The sequence below is a fragment of the Dromiciops gliroides genome, chromosome 2 (genome assembly GCF_019393635.1).
Source record: "Dromiciops gliroides isolate mDroGli1 chromosome 2, mDroGli1.pri, whole genome shotgun sequence".
Lineage (NCBI taxonomy): Eukaryota > Metazoa > Chordata > Mammalia > Microbiotheria > Microbiotheriidae > Dromiciops > Dromiciops gliroides.
This window is the reverse complement of record NC_057862.1, coordinates 205,649,723-205,671,911: the sequence shown is the minus strand read 5'-3', so window position 1 is coordinate 205,671,911 and position 22,189 is coordinate 205,649,723. Positions and strand designations below refer to the sequence as shown.

The 22,189-nt window shown below is 37.0% G+C and overlaps 1 pseudogene; it reads left to right on the top strand.

Annotated features, from left to right (window-relative positions):
* The first annotated feature begins 10,139 nt into the window (after positions 1-10,139).
* Positions 10,140-10,527, top strand: LOC122738579 (annotated as a pseudogene).
* Positions 10,528-22,189: the final 11,662 nt, after the last annotated feature.

Genomic DNA, 22,189 nt, shown 5'->3' with positions numbered 1-22,189 from the left:
TCATTTTGGCAGAGGTGAAATACATTATATCCAATTTTAATCTTTTTTTTTTCAATTATCAACTCATTATTTCTCTGCCTCCTTACTTCCCTCTTCCCCTACTTGGGGAGAAAAAAAAAACAACTGAACAGAGTGAATTGAGAAAAAACCAGGAAAACACTTCATATATAATTATAACATTATAAAAACAATTCTGAAAGACTTAAGAACTCTGATTAAGACAATAAAGACATCTTTTTGTTCATTTATTATAGTATAATAGTGTTCCATTATATTCATATGCCATAAGTTAGCTACCATAATTTTATTACCATGATTTAATCATTCCCAATTGATGGACACCTCTGAGTTTCTACCAATTTCTGAGAAAAGTTCATAACCTCCAAATGTGAGATAATTGAAAAGCACTATAACTTACCCCTGAAGAGTAGCAGCTGATTAATCACCCAACTCTTCTCCTTGGACTTTCTACCCCCATCACATAAGAGATAATGATCATTTGATGTTACAATAGTAAATCATTCAGTTCCTTTTTCACCTAAGTCCAATTTGTTTCAATTTTTAAGCATAAATGCAAAGGGGATCACATGAAATGCTTTTCTTGTCCCTTATAATGATGGTTGGGCTAGACCCAAGAGACTACCACAACTATATCCAAGTGGGTATTGAAAACCTTGGGGTGTTTTCTAAAGTCAGGACCATTTCCTAACCATAGAGAAATCCAGACATAGCCTTGGCTAGTCCTACCTCAGACCATTAGGGACTTGCCCAACAGGACTGAGGCTCCTGACAGAGGAGAGAGCACAGTGTACACCACACCCAAAGAACCTAAGAGCCAAATGAGCAGCCCACCTACCTGACAGACGACTTCTCTCCTCCTGGGTTTTGGCACCAGAATGACATGGGAGTTGGTTCTGGGGACAGGACCATCCAAAGAATTGGCAGGCTCACAGCAAATCTTGTAAAATAGAGAGATTTATTAGGAGAGAGAAATATATGGCCGAGAGAGTCACAATGTAGACTATCTTTCCGAATGAAAGGAGAATTTACTTTTTTATACATTTCAGACAAAGAATGCTTTGTGCCAAGTAAAAAAAATTGGAAAATAACTGGGAGGGGTTGTTTTGGAGGTTGAGTGATGAGCTATCAGTCATACATCTTGTTGACATACAAAAAATCCGTATCTTGAACATATGGAACTTCCATATCATCCTTGCAGACTGTGACATGCTTATCAGTGTTTAAAACATAGATAGAAATTTCTTTAAATACCCCAGGTCTCCATGAACCCTAGTCTATGTGTCATGGCAACATCAAATTTCTGAGGTGGGAAAGTTTCTTTTTTATTCTTGAAATCTTTGGTTTCAGTGTCTAAATTTTAAGGATTCTTAGGGGTTGGGGGTCTCTTAAGTTACTTGAGGTTTCTTGAGGCAAATTTCTATAGTATTTAGTATTTTCCCACTTAAAAACTGCTTTCCTGAAAAAGTACTGAAGCTGGGGGCAGCTAGGTGGCACAGTAGATAGAGCACTGGCCCTGGATTCAAGAGGACCTGAGTTCAAATCCGTGCTCAGACACTTGACATTAACTATCTGTGTGACCCTGGGCAAGTCACTTAACCCCAATTGCCTCACAAAAAAAGGTACTGAAGGTAGTACAAGTATTATTCCTATTTTAGAGATAAAGAAACTGATGCCCAAAGAAAATAAGTAAATTGCTCACAATCATATTGCTTATAAATAGTTCATGCTGAACTCAAACACAGGTAGAGGTGACAGTTGAATTTGTAATTAATAGGTGGGAACTACTGGTCAAGATATCAATGTGAAAGGTCCTAGAAGAGCCCAACATTCCTACAAACACTCTGGCAAAGTATTAAAAATTCATCAGAATAATGAATGATTAACAAAACCAAACATAAAGGGCAATAAACTCCTCTTGTCCATTATAGGACTACATGAGAATAGCACTAGAAGTTTGTAGGAGTTCTGAGTGGAAAGAAGGTAGAGGAAGTGAAAGCCAACTCTTTTATAGGGCTGGTCCATGGGACAAACTGGAGACAGAGCCAATACTCATTGCTCACATAAAGGGAGAGCCATGCAATAAAGCCTTTCCAGAAAACTGAAGTCACTAACCTGGTGGCCCACAGCAGAAATGGCTACTTGTAACACTCAGACAGAACATGCCCAAGACTATCAAGAAGCCTAAAGCCAGCTCTCAAATCCATATTGGTAGGCAGCCTGTGACAGAGACACAGCAGAAGACAAGACCAGTATAATGGGAAATCACAGGGAGAAGGAATGAAAAATAAGCCTAAGACTGGTATTTCTAAATTCCTTCAAGCTCTAAATCTATGTTCTTACCTTTTCAAATGAACAGTAAGTTCATGGTGTCATATATAATCCTATTTCACATTTTTCTGTGTATTGAAAAGTATGTGTGATGATTAAATTCATTATTAAAAAAGAAAATTAAAGAAATTAATTCAAATAATCCAGTGGAGATTGGGAAGATGTAAAGAAGCTGATTAAGAGTAATATAAGAAGTGAGCTCCCAAACTCATGACATGATCGCTCCAAAAAACATCCAAATAATGCCATAGGAAAATGCCCTGAGCAGCAAAACTCACAGAAGAATGTGCTGAAATCATCTTCTAACCAAGAACGGCTTGGAAGGTAAGAAGGAGGAAGCTGCTGTGCTGATACAGGAGTTGGGTCCAACCCCACCGTCACCCTGACAAAGATCCAGTCTCAGGAAGTCCTCACCAGAGAAGGAGACCCCCAGAGCCTCTGAATCAGCTGAAGCACCAGTGGCATCTGGAACTAAGCTCACAGTCTGGTGAGTGGGCTGAGCCCTGGGCAGGGGAGAGACTACAGGGGTCTCTGCTGGTGCTAAGGCAGAACTTGAATTTTACACCCCTACTGAGAACCAGGAGGTAGGCTCCAGTAGAAGTGGCTCAGGTGGGGGAGGGGCACAGCCTCATAGGAGCTAACAACAACACACAAAGCTGGTTGATTAGCAAGTTGGTCTGAGGTCATCTAGGACCAGGAAACAGGCCGGGTGAGGGAAGAACCTGATTCTCCTTAAATCATACCACCTGGGACTTCTTACGCTTGGGATACTACAGCCTGGAAACAGTGCCCCACTTTAAGGAGCTAAAAGTCAAGTAAAAGAAAGGCAAGATGAGCAGAAAGAGAACGGTGAGGACCACAGAAAGTTTCTTCAGTAACAAGGAAGACCAAGTGGCACCCTTAGAGGAAGATGTCAATATCAGGGCCCCTATATCTAAAGTTTCCAAGAAAAATATGAATTGGTCTGAGGCCATAGAGGTACTCAAAAAGGACTTTGAAGATAAAGTTAGAGAGGTAGAGGAAAAAATGGAAAGAGAAATGAGGGTGATGCAGGAAAGACATGAGAAAAAAGTCAACAGCTTGAAAAGTCAAATGGAAAAGGAGGTACAAAAGCTCTCTGATGAAAATAATTGCCTAAGAATTAGGATTGAACAAATGGAAGCCATTGACTTTATGGAAAACCAAGACACAATAAAACAAATCCAAATGAATAAAAAAATAGAGGGCAATGTGAAATGTCTTCTGGGAAAAACTGCCAAGCTGGAAAATAGGTTCAGGTGAGATAATTTAAAAATTATTGGTCTACCTGAAAACCATGATCAAGGAAAGAGCTTAGACACCATCTTCCAAGATATTCTCAGGGAAAATTGCCCTGAAATTCTAGAAGAAGAAGCTAAAATAGAAATTGAAAGAATTCACCGATCACCTCCAGAAAGAGATCCCAAAAAGAAAACTCGTAGGAATATTATAGCCAAATTCCAGAGCTCTCAGGTCAAGAAGAAAATATTGCAAGCTTCCAAAAAGAAAGAATTCAAGTACTGTGGAGTCCCAGTCAGGATAGCAGAAGATCTAGCGGCTTCTACATTAAAGGACCAGAGGGCATGGAATATGATATTCCAAAGGGCAAAGGAAATGGGATTACAACCAAGAATCACCTACCCAGCAAAACTCAGCAATATCTTTCAGTGGAAAAAATAGGACTTTAATGAAAAAAGAAGACTTTCAGATATTTGTGATGAAAATACCTGAAATGAATGGCAAATTTTACTTTCAAATACAAGACCCTAGAGAACCATAAAAAAAAAGAAAATTGGAGCTGGGGGACATACCTGGGGTCGGACAGTGGGCGACTGTCTTGTGTCTGAGGCTGGGTTTTGGCTGGGATCCCCCTGGGTCCAGGGGTGATGATTTGTCCACTGTGTCACTTAGCTAGATGATAACATCTTTAGGGTTAAATTGAGGGGTGAAGAGAATTCACTGGGAGAGGGAGAAGGGCAGAAGTGAAATCCTACATGAAAATAACAGGAAAAGGCTTGTGGAGTGGGGGAACAGTGGGGGAGAGGAGCAGGGCAGTAAATGAATTTTACACTCATCAGAAAAGGCTCAAAGACCTTAAACTCATCAGAGCTGCCTCAAGGAGGGACTAACACACACACCCAACTGGGTGGAGTAATCTATTTAATCTGGGCAGTAAATGAGCATAACAGTCATCAAAATTGGCTCAAAGACCTCAGTCTCATTAGAATTGGCTCAAGGAGGGAATAATGTACACATTCAATTGGGTGGAGTAATCTCTATAACCCTGCAGGAAAATAGGAGGGGAAGGAGATAAAGAGAAAGGGGCAAAAGAAAGAAGGGCAGAGTGGGGGAGGGGACAGACAGAAGAAAATCCCTTTTGAAGAGTGATAGGATGAAAGAAGATAGATAATACAATAAATATCATGGGGAAGGGAATAGGATGGAAGGGAAACAGTTAACAAAAGTAATCATGAAAAAGAGAAAAGGGGGAAAAATTGTACAAAAAAGATTTATAGCAACTCTTGGTGGAGGCTAAGAATTGAGAATCAAGGGAATGTCCATCAATTGAGGAATGATGGAAAAATCTGTGTTATATGATTGTAGTGAAATGGTCTTGTGCTACAGGAAATGACAAACAGGATGATCCCCCAAAAACCTTGAAAGACTAATGAACATCGATGTATAGTGAAATGAGCAGAGCTGAGAGGACATTGTGCATAGTGACAGCAGTATTGTTCAATGCGCAATTGTGAATGACTTAACTACACTCAGTAGTGCAATGATCCAAGACAATCCCAAGGAATTAATGAGGAAGCTTACTGTGCACCCCTATAGAAAGAACTGATAAGAATAACACTTGTTGATTGTACATATATAACCTGATTGCAATCTTATGGAGGGGGGAGGAAAGGGAGGGAGGAAGGGAGAAAAATTTGGAACTCTAAATCTTACAAAAATGAATGTTGAAAACTACCCTTACATGTAAATGGAAAATAAAATAAATGTTGCTAAAAATAAAAAAAAAAGATAATATAAGAAGAACCGGGAGATTTTTCACAACCATCACAACAATGTCAAGAAAAGTATGTTTTAAAGAATTTAGATCAATGCAATGTCCATTCATGACGTTAGAGAACTAATGGTGAATCATGTTTTCTTCCTCTCAGAGACGTGAATTAAATGAATAATATAAATGAATACATATGTATGTGTATAGTGTGTATATGTATGGGTGTACATATACTCATATGCATACATACATACATACCTCTGTATGTGCATATGGGTGCATTAAACATTGTGTTCTAAGAACTCTGCTAAGCACAGGGAATACAAAGATTTTAAAAGTATAGTCACAGTCCTCATGAATCTTATATTATAATAGGGGAGAAAACACACAAAGGAGAGAGGTGCTCAAGGGAGGACAGATGGTGAAATGATGATAGCATGAGTAAGTGAGAGTATGGGATATGTAGTTGAATCATGGTCTGGTATATAAAGCCCCCAGAAGATATGGTGGGTTAAATGAGGCAATGGATCCAGTCAAGTCACCAATCAGCAGGGTGGGGTTAGAGCTTTCAAATATGAGTGGATTCAATTGGTGGAGTACTGCCTGCAATTTCAGACCTTGCCAGTGAATCTGCTAGCCTATACTTATTGAAAGGGGAGGGGGGAAGGGATTGGGAGGCATCATTGGAAAATGACCAAGATAAAAATAGAAAAGACCATCAATAAAATATTAAAAAAATACATTAAATCATCAAAGCCCTAAGAAGCTTCAGAGATCACCCATGCATCTTTTCTTCACAAGGCTTTTCATCGATGGAGAAAGAAGATTCAAACAGGAAATTAATAGAAACTTAAACATATACCTATAATGTGCAAATGCTTAAATACCGTTTGAATACAAGAGAGAGAAAGAAGAAGCCATCTACATTGTTTGGAACTGGAAGTATTAAGGTGACAGTTATTCTCGAAAGAGGAAATAACTTATTTTATAATAAGTTCTATCTCATTATCTTTTTGCATCTTTTACCAAAGCACTTCATTGTGAATAGGGAACATGTGGCATTATTCCCAGTATCCCCATTCAACAGATTAGGACATTAAGTCTGAGAAATGAATTAGCTTTTTTAGAGAAGGGAAAAGCTTGAAAGTGAGAATTGATGCCTCACCCCTTTAAATGCTGATAGTTATGCTGTACTTTGGGAAAGTTTCATTACCTCCAAGCAGATATTTAGTCTTCTGATATTCAAAGTGAATTGCTCTAAAGAAGAATAATCATAGTATTTTATTTCAACTGAGATAATGTAGTTTGATAAATGAAATGTGCCACTAGAATGCAGAGTACCATTGTTCTTATCTGAGAGGGTATCTCTATCTTTGAAAACTTCTTTTGAGTTTTGAAGACCAGGTAATGCTGAGCAAGTTCTAATAACCTCTCTCTTTTAAAAAAATGTTTTTAATAACCTTTCTCTTAATTTTGATTTAGAAAAGTGATATTTATACAGGCTTTACATTTTGCAAAGCATTTCATGTAAATTATTTCAATTGATCCTCACTGTAATCTTGTAATTTTTAGGTGAGGAAACTGAGGCTCAGAAAAATTGTACCTTCCCTAAGCTTACATGGGTAGCAATTGCCTGTATAAATATCATTTATTATTCCTAGCAGTAGTTTTAGCAAGTATCAGAGTGAAAATTCAAATTCCAGTTATCTGACTCCAAAGCAAAATCTGTTTTCTGAACAAGACAACTCAGGAACTGAAAATCAGTCAAGTTTCTGTTTCTTTGTTTTCATATTATTAATTGGGACCAACCAATATCTCTTATCTGATCCCACTGGAGATAAAAATCACCCATTTGTTTTTTGTTTGTCTTCATATTAATAAGTAAGACCCAATGCTTTGAGGAGGAGCTAAATTTGATCCCCTGTTCACTTAAGTGAATGGGTCATTTGGTAGTCTACTATTCTGCGGTCAGGTGTTTGCCTATTTTAAATAAGTATATGAGAAATGCATTTAATACATACAGGGTTGGACTTGGAATGTAGAAGACCTAGGTTTAAGTCTTGCCTCTGATGCAAAGTAGCTGTGTTACCCTGAATACATCACTCATTTTTTCACTGTCCCCAGGGAAATTTCTAAGGCAACTACCTATAGATGAATTGTTGGCCTAAATTGGGTGGAACTGCTAAAACAAAGAATTTCTATTTGAGATTAAATTTTACTTGATGGTCAAAAAGCAAAACAGTTAAAAAAATAACACACCTAGACAACTGTCCATCCAGAGTTTGCTAGATAACAGGAGTAGGAAACTGTTGTTTGTCCTTAATACTTGAAAAGGACCATGACACTGGGGTGATGACATAACTTGCATGGAGTTGGATTTGAGGGAGGGCTATGAAAAGTCACCAGCTTCAGTCTTTTCTCCAGGGCCATCTAGTACAATGGCAAGATATACAACCGGATGAGTGAAGGTGGCCCCAGATGTTTAAGGCAATTGGGGTTGTGACTTTCCCAGGGTTACATAGCTAGTAAGTGTCTGATGTGAGATTTGAACTCAGGTCCTCCCAACTTCAGGGCCAGTGCTTTAATCCACTTTACCACCTAGCTAGACCATAGTAGGAAAATGTAACAGGAAATTTCAAAGACAAACAAAAGAATAATATTTTTCTATGAAGCCAAAAGACTAAGACCTGAGGGCCTTTACAGTACTAGGAGAAGAAGAAGAAGAAGAATCAGTTTTACCCTGTGTAGGTGGCAACATTATCCCCTTCCCCCTTTTTCCCTATCCAAGAGACAGATTAAAAAGCATTATGTCATGAAATTGTCATTTGGGAGACTGCACAGTCATGAAATCAAAGAGGGTTTACAGATAAGCTTAAAAACACCTTCGTTCCCCCCACAAACATACACCCCAACCCCTAATTCTGAAATCTTCTTTGACAGGCTTATTTATACCAGGTGCTTCCTAGAGATTTACACCTTACTAAAGATTGCACCCGATCATGCTCTTTTGGGCTGAAGTGATGTGGTAATATGAAATCTAATGAAATTCTAGCTTGCAACATACTGCAGCATTTTATGATCCCCAACTCCCTCTTCTCATGCCCTTATTACAAGTTCTCTACATTTCCAACTTATTGATATACTTTAGATAGTGGAATTGATTTTCAGCAGCCAATCTTTTTCCTCTTACATTATTTATTAGTTCACAAATTCAGTTGAGATGATAGAAGATCTTTTCACTTGACTTGTACACAGACTAACCTCATTTTCATGACATTGTACAGTATAATTTTGCTATTTATTCAGATGACTAAAATATTGAGCATGAAGATTACTCATAATGAAAATGATGAATAAATAAAAACCCTATTTAATGGTACACAATATTGGAACTCTGGGTGCATCTCATTATGAGAAATGAAATCTATCAATAGTCCAGGCTAAAAATTTGATTAATTTTCAAAATAAGCACTATAAAGTTAATTCCTGCAAGCATAACAGACTTGAATATATGATTTCAGATATTTTTCTAATAAAAGCAGCATTTCTACAGATAAGATGGTTAGGAAGAAATGTGGCAAATGAGAACAAAGTATGTGAGTCAAGATAGGAATAATTATTGGCAAAAAGATTTCAGACTACAGCATTTACTCATTAAATTCAACTGTCTATGACTTTAATAGAATGAGTCTCTGTAATTAGAATGATTATACCAGCTTTAAACAATCTGGTGTCACCAGCAACTTCCTGTGAGGTTAACTCATCCATGGTAGAGTGGAAAAAAATATTATAGTTAGAGCAAGAAAACGTTAGTTCTACAGTACTCTCCTGTTACCTAAGCCATGTGAACTTGTATGAGTCATTTCATTAATGATGAAGTTTTTGTGTCTATAAAATGTAGGGCTTGACCTAACTGACATCTAAGTTGTTTTATAGTTCCACATAGAATTTTATTCATTTGTGGCCTTATTACTAATTGTTTTTTGTATCAAGGTAGCTCTTTTTTGCCACAATTTCCTTCTCAGGACCATTATGAATAACAGATTAACAAACTGAAAAGAAAAAAAAAAACTTCATAGTCTACCATTTATGTTATAGATTTTATTTTAGGTGAACTGTGTGATTTGTATGAGTTAAAACATCTCTATATTTTGTTTGCCTTTCCTATAAAATGGACATAGTAGCTGCCTTATCTAGAGAGCTGCTATGACTATAAATACATGTAAAAGTATTTGAATCAATAAAAAGGTACTGTTTATATGAAAAATAACCTAAGGAAGGCTTTTCTACATCAGGAAAGATATATAAAATATAGTGTTATTATTGGATTGCAGTGGGCAAATAGCATATTCATTCCCCCTTGTTTTTGATTCACCCAAGCTCACACTTCCCAAAGGGTTCCTTGAGCTTGATCGTCAATTCTTTATGGGCTAAATATTTTAATACCATTAATTAAACCATTGAGGACTAAGACAGAGAGATAGAGAACCAGTTGGAAGTGAAGGAACTTTTATGCCCAAGGGAAACAGGACTAAAAACCTAGCAAAGTTAGACTTCCCATGGTAAGATTTAATCTACTTTGGGAACCAATGAGGTCCCTAACCTTCCAACTAGAAGCGGTTGAAAAAACTCAAATATTGGAGAACCTGAATGAGCATGTGCCCGCTCCAGAGAGAACAGGAGCAGCAGTGGCGACACCCTGACACCTGACCCTGAACTTCCCACTCTATCCAACCCCTGCCTGAACCAGGACCCTGGTGCGATGCCCTCCAACCGGCCTTTCAAGCAGCTGTGAAGCTTTGCTGAAAGATGCAAGGAAGTGAAGCAGATCCGTGAGCAGCACCCCAGTAAGATCCCCTGATCATTGAGCAATACAAAGGGAAAAACATCAGCGTGTCATGGACAAGAACAAATTTCTTGTCCCTGATCATGTCAACATGAGTGAATTAGTGAAGATCATATGTCGAAGACTCCAACTTAACCCCACCCAGGTCTTCTTCCTGTTGTTGAACCAGCACAGTATGGTCAACGTCTCCACACCTATCTCAGAGATCTATGAGCAGGAAAAGGATGAAGATGGCTTCCTCTACGTCGTTTATGCCTCCCAAGAGACCTTCAGCTACTTAGCAAAAAGGGGCCTGGGAAGATAGAAGCTGGGGAGGGGGGGCAGCCCAGTCCCCTACTCCAGAACCATAAAGCTGCCTCTAACTACCCCCTATCTGGGCCCTTTCCCCAGGATCCAAAGAAGGAGTGGTTGGCTTAGATCAATGCCAAACTAAGGACTTTGCTCACCCAGGGCTGGAGCAGAACAGAGGATATACCATCAACAAGGAATTTTCATTTATCCCAACTCTGTACACAGAGTTGTACTCTCAGTGCTACCCCCAAATGCTAGCGCCCTGGGGGCTGCTCTGTCTGTCTGTCTGTAGGTAGGGGATGAGAATATAGATATATAGCTGTATTTGGCTGCCCCCTCCCAGTCCTGAAGGTGGCCCCTGTTTAAAGTGGGGGAGGGGAGTCAGAACTGGCGGCCTGGGACCTGCCTTGGCTCTGGTCTGGTTTTGTTTTTTTTTTTTTTGTTTTGTTTTCTTTTTAGGCATCTGTCCCTCCCATATTTACTACATGCAATTTGGACCTATCCTGAGCTGGCAGCCACTCCAAGAACTGAGCTTTTCCCTTGAGACCACAACCCTGCCTGATGTCCCTTCCACATTATGCATTACAGTGTCCTGGACACCAGCCTATTTGATCTACCAGTACTTTGTATAAATAAAGAGAAATTCAAGTCCTAAAAAAAAGAAAAAACTCACTATCAGTGGTCTTTGTAGGAGAAATGATGCTTGCCACAACAGGAAAAGAAGGGCAAAAAATGCAGGGAACCTAGATACTAATGGAACAACAAGAAAGAGGTTGAGAAATTATATTAAAGATAAAAGAGATAAGCCTAATTTCTCTGTCTATAACTATATATGTATGTGTGTATACATATATGTAAACATACACACACACACACACACACATATATATACAGAAGGGAAAAAAAATTTAAATTCCCCAATTGCCCCAAAGCTCAGAACATATTGAACTAATAGTAATAAATATTATAAAATCTTACTTATGAAATATAATTAATTACGACCCCGAGAGAGAACCAATAGAAAGATTAGTGTCATGAAAATTAAGAAAAAGGAAAGGATCCAAGAAAGTAGTTAATGGTATTAATGGTATCAATTTCTACAGCAAGGCTGAGAAAAATGAGGATTGATAGAAATATAGTCATTGAATTTGTCAGTAAGAGAATTTAGAGGGGGCAGCTAGGTGGCGCAATGGATAAATCACTGGCTCCAGATTCAGGAGGACCTGAGTTCAAATCTTACCTCAGACACTTGACACTTACTAGCTGTGTGACCTTGGGCAAGTCACTTAACCCTCATTGCCCTGCCCCCCTTCCCCCCCCCCAAAAAAAAAAAGAGAGAGAGAATTTAGAGGGAGCAGTTTCAATTAATTCATCAGATCGTAAGCCACTTTGCAATAGGTTGATAAATGTGTGAGGAGAGAAGCAGATGCAATTTGTAGACAAATTTGGGGGGGTTGGTATGCATTTTGGTGGTTATTTTTCTTTTTTGTTGTTTTCTTTGTTTTCAGATGTGAAAGGGAGGGGAGAGAAGGTAGATGATAGTCTAAGAGGATGGTAAGGTCAAGGGAAAGATTTTATTTTGCAGGGGATGATGTGGGGTCTAGTTCTGGAGGGACAGTGGGCAAGTCCCTTCACCACTCCAGGCTTATATTGTTCACTTGTTTCAGCTGGATCTGCCTTTTCATGACCCCATTGGAAATTTTATTCCAAAGATACTAGAGTGTTTTGCCATTTCTTTCTCCAACTAATTTGACAGATGAAGTAACTGAAGCAAACAAGGTTAAATGACTTTCCCAGTGTCACACAGCTTGTAAGTTATCTGAAACCAAATTTGAACTCAGAAAGGTGAGTCTTTCTGACTTCAGACCCTGCACTTTCTCAGTTCTAGTACCTAGCTGCTTACTTTAGGCTTTAGTTTCCCATTAATAATAAGAGGGGATTGAACTAAATGCTCTTTGAAATCACTTAATTCATTCTACACCCACAAGTATATGGTGTATCCTTATTAAATTTCATTTGATTTGATTTGTCCCAGTGTTATAGATTATCAAGATCTCTTTGGATATTGATTGTTATCCAATATTTTTGCCTGTATTCACCACCTTTGTGTCATACAGAAATGTGTTAAGCATGCCATCTATGCCTTTATCCAAGTCATTTATAAAAAGAACTTGGGGTCAAACATAGGTTTCCAGGTCATTCCACTGTAGTCCTCCTTCTAGGGTCTTGAATCTGGGTTGAGAGCAAACAATTAATAACCACTCTTCAGAAAGGACCCCAAAAGTAGCCTTGAATAGTCTGCTTGGACATGTGTTTGGGGGTATTAGCAAGCTGAATTGGGGGGCTAGGTCACTCACAGAATTGGAAGCCCATCCAAAATATTGTAAAATAAAAAGAGATTTATTAGGAGAGAGAAATATGGCCAGGAACAGATCACTTGGGTGACTGTCCCACTGGAGTAAAAGAAGAATGGTCTTTTGTATCTTTACAAAACCAAAAAAAGGTAAGGGAATTATAAGACAAGGGGAAATGCAAAGACTTGGGCTGGATAAATAAGAGGGGATCTTTCATAACAGGGTATCAGTAGAATATGCACCATCCAACCATATCCTGCATAACCACTTGCAGACCTTAATATTACTTTTCAGCATACTGGGGTCATGTCCTGCCACATCTCATACCTGAGATGGGAGAGAAAGCTGCTTTTCTTTCGGTCTTGGGGGTTGAGATCTTTAGATTTTTGGGGGTCCTACTGTATTCTTATAACACATAGACACAAAAATCTTGCTGTGGCTAAGGCAATAAGAAAATGGGTAAAGTGATGCCTATGTATATCAAAATAGAGGGGTGAAGTTTAATGAATATAATGGGCCATAAGTGAGGTATTGGGAACTTGGCCAATGTATACATAGCAAGCCCTTTTCTATGTTTTTTTTTTTATACAGATTTACATAAGCTCAGTGGAATGCTTCACTAAATCTAAGTTCTCTCAATCACTATGCAAAGCTCATAGACAAGAGTGTGCCGTTTAACAGTTGGGGGTCCAAAAAATATGTATGACACATTTTAAAATTTAATTTTTATATTAACATTCTGTCCATCACTTTTGTCTATGATCTCCTGAAGTTTAGATAATCAAGAAAACAGTGAAAAAGAGAGGAGAAAAATAGAAAAATATATCTCCCTTCCCTCTTTGCAGAGGTTAGTATCTTTGGCCATGGAACTTTGTAAAAAATGTCAAAATTAGTTGCCTTGTTGGTTAATTTTACTAAATTCCCTCCATACCTTTCTTAATTTATATATAATTTAATTTGTTATAGGTATTGGGGGATAATATGAAAGAAAACAAAAGTCAGCAACAATTAAAAAAAATAAGATTTATGCATTTTGTAGAAAATTTCTGACCAGGTTCACATAATTGTCTACAAACATATGGGTAGTTACCCACAAGGGAAAACACAGCATTATTAATTACCTTTTGTTGTTTTTCAATTGCTTCAGTCTTCCTTGATTCTTTGTGATCCATTTTGGGGTTTTCTTGGTAAAGATACTAGAGTGGTTGTTTCAGACTCAGTTATTTTTCTACTAAATTGCACCTTCCCCTTTTCTGCTTCCAGTGTGGTCTTCCTCTATTAGCATGTGAGATTCTTGAGGGCAAGGACTGTCTTTCTATTTGTATTCCCACAGCTTAGTGGTGCCAGGCACATTGTAAGTGCTTAATTAATGAATGTTGACTTGATTTGTGATGACTTCTTTTAGGCCCAATTTAAATAACAAATCATGAACCTTGAGCTTGAACCCAGGTCCTCAGAAAAGAGGTGTAGGGTTGTGTGTTTTTTTTTCCACTCTAAGATGTTGCTTCCTAAAAATACTTAAAATATATTGCTTTGCATATTAGTGATATTTGTACATGTCTTATATCCCTATAGTAGTTTGCAAGCGCTTGGAGTTTAGTATCTATACCTTATTTACTATTTTGTACTCTTAAGAGTTTAACACACAAAGTATGTCTTTGCACATAATATACTCTCAGTAAACAAACATAATATATGTTTGCACATAGTAGGCTTCCAGTTAATGTTAAATTGATTGATTGATTAAATGAATGAATGAAAGAATGAGTTTTTCAAGTAATTTTTGTCTGTATTTGGGAAAACTCTTGAAGGAATTCTCAGGAAATTTGAAGATACTCAGACAAAGCCAGATATCTGTAGTACAGCTATGTTCATTGCCAGAGGGTATTTTTCACACCTGTGTTCCTATTGGCTCTACCCTCTCACAAAGAACTCTACCTAATCATAGGGTGTAATGAAGACTGCCCTGCTAGTACTAATTCAAAGAATCTATGGTTGCTGGTAGAAAACAATAATTTCCTAGAGAACAGCCCAGCTCACTGAGGTTATCTCTGAGTATTTAAAAATGTTTGTGTGTGTTTTTGTGTTTGAGTGTGTGTGTGTATGTATGTGTGTGTGTGAAAGAGAGGGAGAGAGAGAGAGAGAGAGAGAGAGAGAGAGAGAGAGAGAGAGAGAGAGAGAGAGAAACTGTGTAAATATTTTTTCTCATCAATTCTTCCCCCACCTTGTAATCACATAGAGGTTCTATGTTAAAAACAAACTCGAGTGCTCCTGGACATCTGAGCTGCATTTAGAAATATAGAATAGCAACAATTCACTGTTGCCTTAAGATTTATTAGATAACAATAAACTTAAATCCTTTCAGCAGGGTAAGCAAGAATTAAAATGGCAATATAATAGGTTTCTTTTTCATTATACATAGACCTCTGACACCTTTCCTGGTAAGGACCAGATGAAAAAGCAAATCAAGTCTAAGAGGGATATTTTACCCTTCTATTGATTCTCAGGAAGCAATATACAAATGGTACCAGTTCCCCCTAACTTACCCATTGAATGCAGATTTAAAATAAAAGCAGCTTGTGAAAGGATGAGATGAATCAAGGAGAAGATAAATGAGAACACATTTGTGGTGATATAAAAATCAATTTTAGAAATGTTAAACACAGATAAATCTTCTCCAGTATTCTCCATAGGATATATATTGTCCCCTCGAGCCACAAACATTACCAGAAGGACATTTTACCTGTCACAATCACCATACGCAAGAAGGAGGGCTACTTTTCATGATCTGGCTGTGCCAGAAATGTATACACCACTGGGAATAAGTAATGAAACATATATCAAATAGTATTCCAATGAATGTCCTTACTTGTCATAGAGACAATATTGTACATGTGTGTATTTCTGTATATATCTAAATTCACTGAGATGAAAGGAGAGTTATCATATGTAAGGAAAATAATTTCTTTTCATGAAAAACTGATGTGTCATTGTCTAGAAAAATCCTATAACAAATTATGAGACCAACAACTTGGGAATAATGAATTAAAACAATGTGTAAGTTTTGAGAAATTTTAAGTTTTGTGATATTTGCCCAAGGGAATATTATTGGATTTGAACCCTTTCAGTTTGAATGATGGCACTAAAAGTCAGATGAAAACCTTCAACTAAAATGAAAATGTAAAGTTTTCAGGAAGGGATTCTTGGTGACAGTGGCTATATCACATTCTAATGAGCTATTGATTGAGGAAATACAATTTCCTTTCTTAGCACACTTATATAGCTTATCACAACCTCCACTCTCCTGAATCCTATCTTCTCTCTCAAGCCAGCAGCTCTCTTATGGTTTTACCTCTTCACCTAACCTATACCACATGAACGATCTTTGCAATAATATTCCTGCCAACACCAGAATGTAAGATAATTACTGGTCATACAGTACTATGCCAGATATGTGACTTTTTTTTAAAATATGAATATACCTTGTTCTTTATTCTCTGAGGAAAGAGATAATTCTGAGTTTCTCCTCTCCTAAGTTTCTAAATGCCTCTGTTCCTTCTCTAATCCAATGATCCAAGTGATTATCCTAAATATTCCATAGTTCTACTCTTTTTATTTATTTATTTTTTTCTCTTCCCCTTTTCCTTCCTCTGCTTCTTAGATTTTCATCCTCCCAGGCCTGTGATTACGATAAGACCATACCACCAATGCCAACAACACCCCACCACACCCCACTCCCCACACACATCCCTACACCCTTCTCTCATCCAAATCTTCAAATTATCTCCTGGGAAACAAACATACTCAGAATTACTAAGTGACAGAAGCAGGGTTGGGGAAAGAGTACAGTATTCTCATTCTGCTATATTACTCTGCTCAACTATGATTTTGACACTTTTGAAACTTTTCAACATCCTGTCCCTTGGTTCATGATAGTGGCATGGGATGACAGCTTATTGTTCTCCATCATTACTTTGTCCCTTCTTCCTTGGCTGATATATAATAAACATACTTGGCAAGGTTAAAAAAAACAATTCTGTTTATCTTGGGTGTTTTCCTACTTTTTCAATAACATTCTTGCCAACACCCTGGTCCTCTTCTTTTTTTACTCTACATACCTTGTCAATCTTTCTGGAAAAAAACACAATTTCCTACAATCATAGGAGATTCTGTTGTTTCTATGTTTCTTATATCTTCTTCTTACATTAATCTTATTCACTTTGCTTATGGACTACTTAGAATAATGTATTGAATTAATGATGTGTCTCATCAACTCAAATAGCCATACAAAAGCAAGTAAATATTTAATAAGATACATGACAGCTGGAGAAAATAAAAACAAAAACAAAACCTGAATAACATACACATTCATGTAATCTATACACAGCATATTTTTTTTTTATTTTAAAAATATACTCGGGGGCAGCTAGGTGGTACAGTAGATAAAGTATTGGCCTTGGATTCAGAAGGACCTGAGTTCAAATCCAGCCTCAGACACTTGACAGTTACTAGTTGTGTGACCCTGGGCAAGTTACTTAACCCTCATTGCCCTGATATATATATATATATATATATATATATATATATATATATATATATATATATATATATATATATATATATATATATATACATACATATATATATACATATATATGTGTATATATATGTATATATATATATATATATATACTCAAAGAAAACTTAATATTTATTTTCCTGTTCGAGTTGTTAACAATATTTATTCTGCTCAAGCCCCCATTTTTCTTTATTATTATCATTATAAGCATATGATCTCATCCTCTTTTTTATAAGGTGGATCAGGACTACTATTTCTTTTTACTGCTGTACTTGAAAGAATGTTAAGGGTATTTTTTTAAGAAATCAAATATCAAACTCAAACCATGATTTTATTTTTCTAATGAGTTCATTTCATATATATTCTTCTTTGATACCTCTAGTAATAAAAATCCAATTTTGGAAAGTAGGCAATTGCTATAAAGCTAGCAGGTCTACTTTTCCAGAATGTTGTAAAACATAGATTTTCCTTGCTTATATTCTTTTTTTTTTTAGTTTTTTTCACTGTTTTTTAAATAATAAAATCGTTTCATTCTTTTCCAGTTACATGTGAAGATAGTTTTCAATATTTGTTTTCATAAATTTTTAGTTTCAAATTTTTCTCCCTCCCTACCTTCCCTCCTCCCTCCCCTAACATATTTCTGCATTAGTCATGTTGTGAAAGAAGAATCAGAACTCAATAGAAAAACCTCAAAAAAGAGAGAAAAACAACCAAAAATTAGAAACAGTAGAGTATAATCTGCATTCAGATCCCACAGTTATTTTTTTCTGTATGTGGAGAACATTTTCCATCATGAGTTCTTTGGAATTGTCTTAGATCATTGTTTTGCTGAGAAGAACTAAGTCTATAACAGTTGATCATCAGATAATGTTACTGTTACTATGTACAATGTTCTTCTGGTTCTGCTCACTTCACTCAGCATCAGTCCACTTAAATCTTTCCAGGTTTTTCTGAAATCTGCCTGCTCATCATTTATTACAGCACAATAGTATTCCATTACATTCATAAAACACAACTTTTTCAGCCATTCCCCAATTGATAGGCATTCCCTCTCTTTCCAATTCTTTACCACCACAAAGAGAGTTGCTGTAAATATTTTTGTACATGTGAGTCCTTTTCCCTTCTCTATGATCTCTTTGGGATACAGACCTAGTAGTGGTATTACTGGGTTAAAGAGTATGCACGGTCCCAAAACCCTTTGGGCATAGTTCCAAATTGATCTCTAGAAGGGTTGAATCAGCTCACAACTCCACCAACAATGCATTAGTGTTACTTTGGCATGAATTACATTTATTTATGAGAGGCAGAGCTGCAAAAAGCAGCTTTACTGTTTCCTTCGGAGTCACGGAAATCCAGTGTTAATATAAAAGTCAAGATAACTGGCTCTGGACTGGAATGTAGTAGATGACCTTGCTTTTTTTTCCAAATAAAGATCTTTCTCAGGCCTCAGTTTGTCTGAGGCAATATTCATTCAAGGACTAAGGGCTAGGTGAGAATTTAGACAAAATATGGCTTAATTGACTGTCACAAAAATATCAATTTACAAAGGGAGGACACCCCAATGACAAGTTTTTTGTGCCTTTCTTTTTTACCATTAGGCCAATTCTATTTTTAAGGTGATATTTCCTTTAGTAATAGTGTGTGTGTTTTACTAAGCTTCTAATTCTCTTTTTATGATTGTCTTGCATTGCTCCCCATTCCTTTTCAATTTTTTTCTCCACTACTCACCTTTTTCTTTAATTTTTCCAGGAATTGTTTCTGCCCTTGGCCAATTACTATTTTTTCTTTGAGGCTTTGATTATTGCTGTTTTTGCATCATTGTCTTCCTTCTATGCTTATGTCTTGGACATTTCTGTCACTATAGAAGCTTTTTATTGCCAAGTTAGTTTTTTTTTGTTCTTGGCTCATTATCCCAGTTTATTTCTTGACTTTGAACTTTATGTTAAAGTTGGGCTATGACTAGGGAATCACTCTGCCAAGCTTTAGGACTTTTCATGCTTCTTTTTTTCAGAGATAGTTGTCCGGTTCTCTAAGTTTTTGGTGCTTCCCAGGTGTTGTGATCCAGAGGGAAATGTGTTCACTGATCTCCTGGGCTATTATCTGCAGCTACAAATACTAGTGATCCTCTTGGCCCTGCAACTGTGGCCAGGTCCCCTGCTCTCCTACAATCATAGGCACTAGTGTTCTTCTCTCCCTTGGAACTAAGACCAAGGCCTCTGGTCACTTGTGACCAACCATAAGCAATCCTTTCTGCCCTGGTACTGTGACCCATAGTTGTTTTTGGTCAATTAGGTGGCCAATCACCATCATTTACACACAGTACCAACAAAGGGTCCCCTGCTATCTCTTTCTGACCAGGTGTCCAATCCCCTTGCCATCTCTAAGCTGAGAGCTCCTAAAGCTGATGCTGTACTACCCACCTACAAGGTCCACTACTGGTGCTCTTCCCATGCTTGGGAAAGCTCTCTGGTACAGTGACACAAATCTCTCTCGCTGACCTCCTAAGTTGTCTTGGACTAGAAAAATGTTTTGCTGGCCTTTTGTTGGCTCTGGCACTTTGAACTTTGACTTCATGCATTATTTCAAATTTGTCTTGGGAGGAATGATAGTATAATTCACCTGGTTTAGGGCCTGTGCATCACCATCTTGTCTCTACCCCTCAAGAATTTTTCAAAAATGTATTTTAGAAAAGAAAACATGTTGTACTTAATAGAGGCAGAGGAAATGGGAAAAAGAATATACTCCAGGACACAGTTCCAGTAGAAAATGGTTGACTGGTAGGTGGCCTTGATTTAAATCAATGGTGGAGAATGAATTGAAGTTCCCAAAACACTTATGCATATGAAAGATGTAAATGACAGAGGGTAGACATAATAGCATCTCTGTAAACTAATAACACTTCTTCCACTGATAAAATGTGAAAAAGTAATCCCTTCCCATATTTCAGGGCCAGGACTGCCTAGAAAGAAAACTGAAGGAAAGGGTTGAATAATTAACACTGCAAAATATCTAATTCTTTTAACTAAGCTTATTTCACAGTTTTGCTTCAGTGTTCACCAGCTGTAGAGAAGGCAATTCAAACTCCCCAAATTAATCCCAGCTGCAATGCTTGCAACACAATTAGCACATTTAAAAGTGATAAATGTATGTTAAAAAACAACAATTTGGGGTCAATTTAGGATGAGCTGTCAGAAAGTCACAGATTGCTTATACAGCATTTCTTTCTGTTTGTCTGTTAGCTCTAAGCTTCCTATAATCAATTTGTACTTTGGAAGAAATTAACTATCATTTCATGTTTATGTATGTGTTTTATTTTTAATACAATCAGTCTTGATGATAGACTGTATATCTGTCATACCAGTAATTGACTATTGAAAACATAACCAGGAGGCTAGGTGACAATTGATAAAATATTTTGGCCACAAAAACACTTAAAGCTTATCTAATAAGTTCTGGAGGTTGAGTGAGAGAAATTATCCTCTGCATTTGTGGAATAAACATCCATACCAATGACATGACAGCTTCTTGCAAGGTTTAACAAAGTATTAATTGAAATTTTTTCTAATCCTTAAGAATATAAATGCAGTGAGCATTGTAAGTAAAATGACTTAATAGCTCTCATTTCTATGGTATTTTATATTTTATAAAATGCTTTTAACACATTATTCGATTTGATATAAATAAGCTTCCTGACTTTCTCTCAATGACTATATCATTGCATAAGGAGGTAAGTTGTTGTCAAAGACAAGAATATCTCCTGAACAAGCATTTGCATGTGGTCAGTATTAGACTGGTTTCTCTATTAGGATCATTGAATAGCATATCAAGTAATCTTTATTCCAAGGCCACCTTCAGTCTGTGAAGGGTATTAAGGATTTCAAAAGTGAAGAAAGTATTGAATTCCATGTTCAGTATATTATGAAGTGATCATGAAGGGTGTGCTCAGATGAAAGAATCAACACAAGTTCTTTCTGCTTTCATCATTCAAAATCTATGAAAGGACACTTCTAAAGGTCCAACTACTTATCCCAGCCCCAATCCTTATGTCCTACCTCTGAGTATATCTCCACCATACATATACACAACTTTGACATTCCCTCTCCCCATCCCTGGGGGTGGGGGGGCATCTAATCTCAAAATAAAAGAACACACAGGGACTTACCTTACTCATACTGAAAGACTGCATGTCACTAATTTGTTATATGAAAAAAACTTTATGAATTACTTGTTTATCATCTTTCTAGGTATTGCACAGATAACTCACAATGAGAAATGTATTTATTTAAATTCATACGTCCCTTAAGGAATTTAAATTAAGGACTTCATCTTAATTTATCTTCCTAACCCCTAAATTATTACATGTAGGGGCATGCACTAATTGTTTATTGAACTAATGAACGAGTGAAAATGAATAAGTGCATGAATAAGTGAAGATAATATAATAATTAAGCATGAAATCATCAGCTTCCTTATCTAAATACCTGGTCCTGAGGGCTAGGTATGTTATATTTTGAACCTCCCCCATAGTTCTCTGGTACTTTTTAAAAGGTTAGAGGCTGTCTATTCTCCACAATTGGCTTAAGCCTCCAGTGATAATGTTCCCTCAGTTTAGAAATACTCAATGCCTCAGTTCCATTTAACCATTTAAAAGTTAAGATTAGATTTTTAATTTCCCTCCCCGCTCCCAATTCCTAGGGAGATATAATTCCTCCTGGGGAGGGAAGGGAGATCAGGTTCACAAC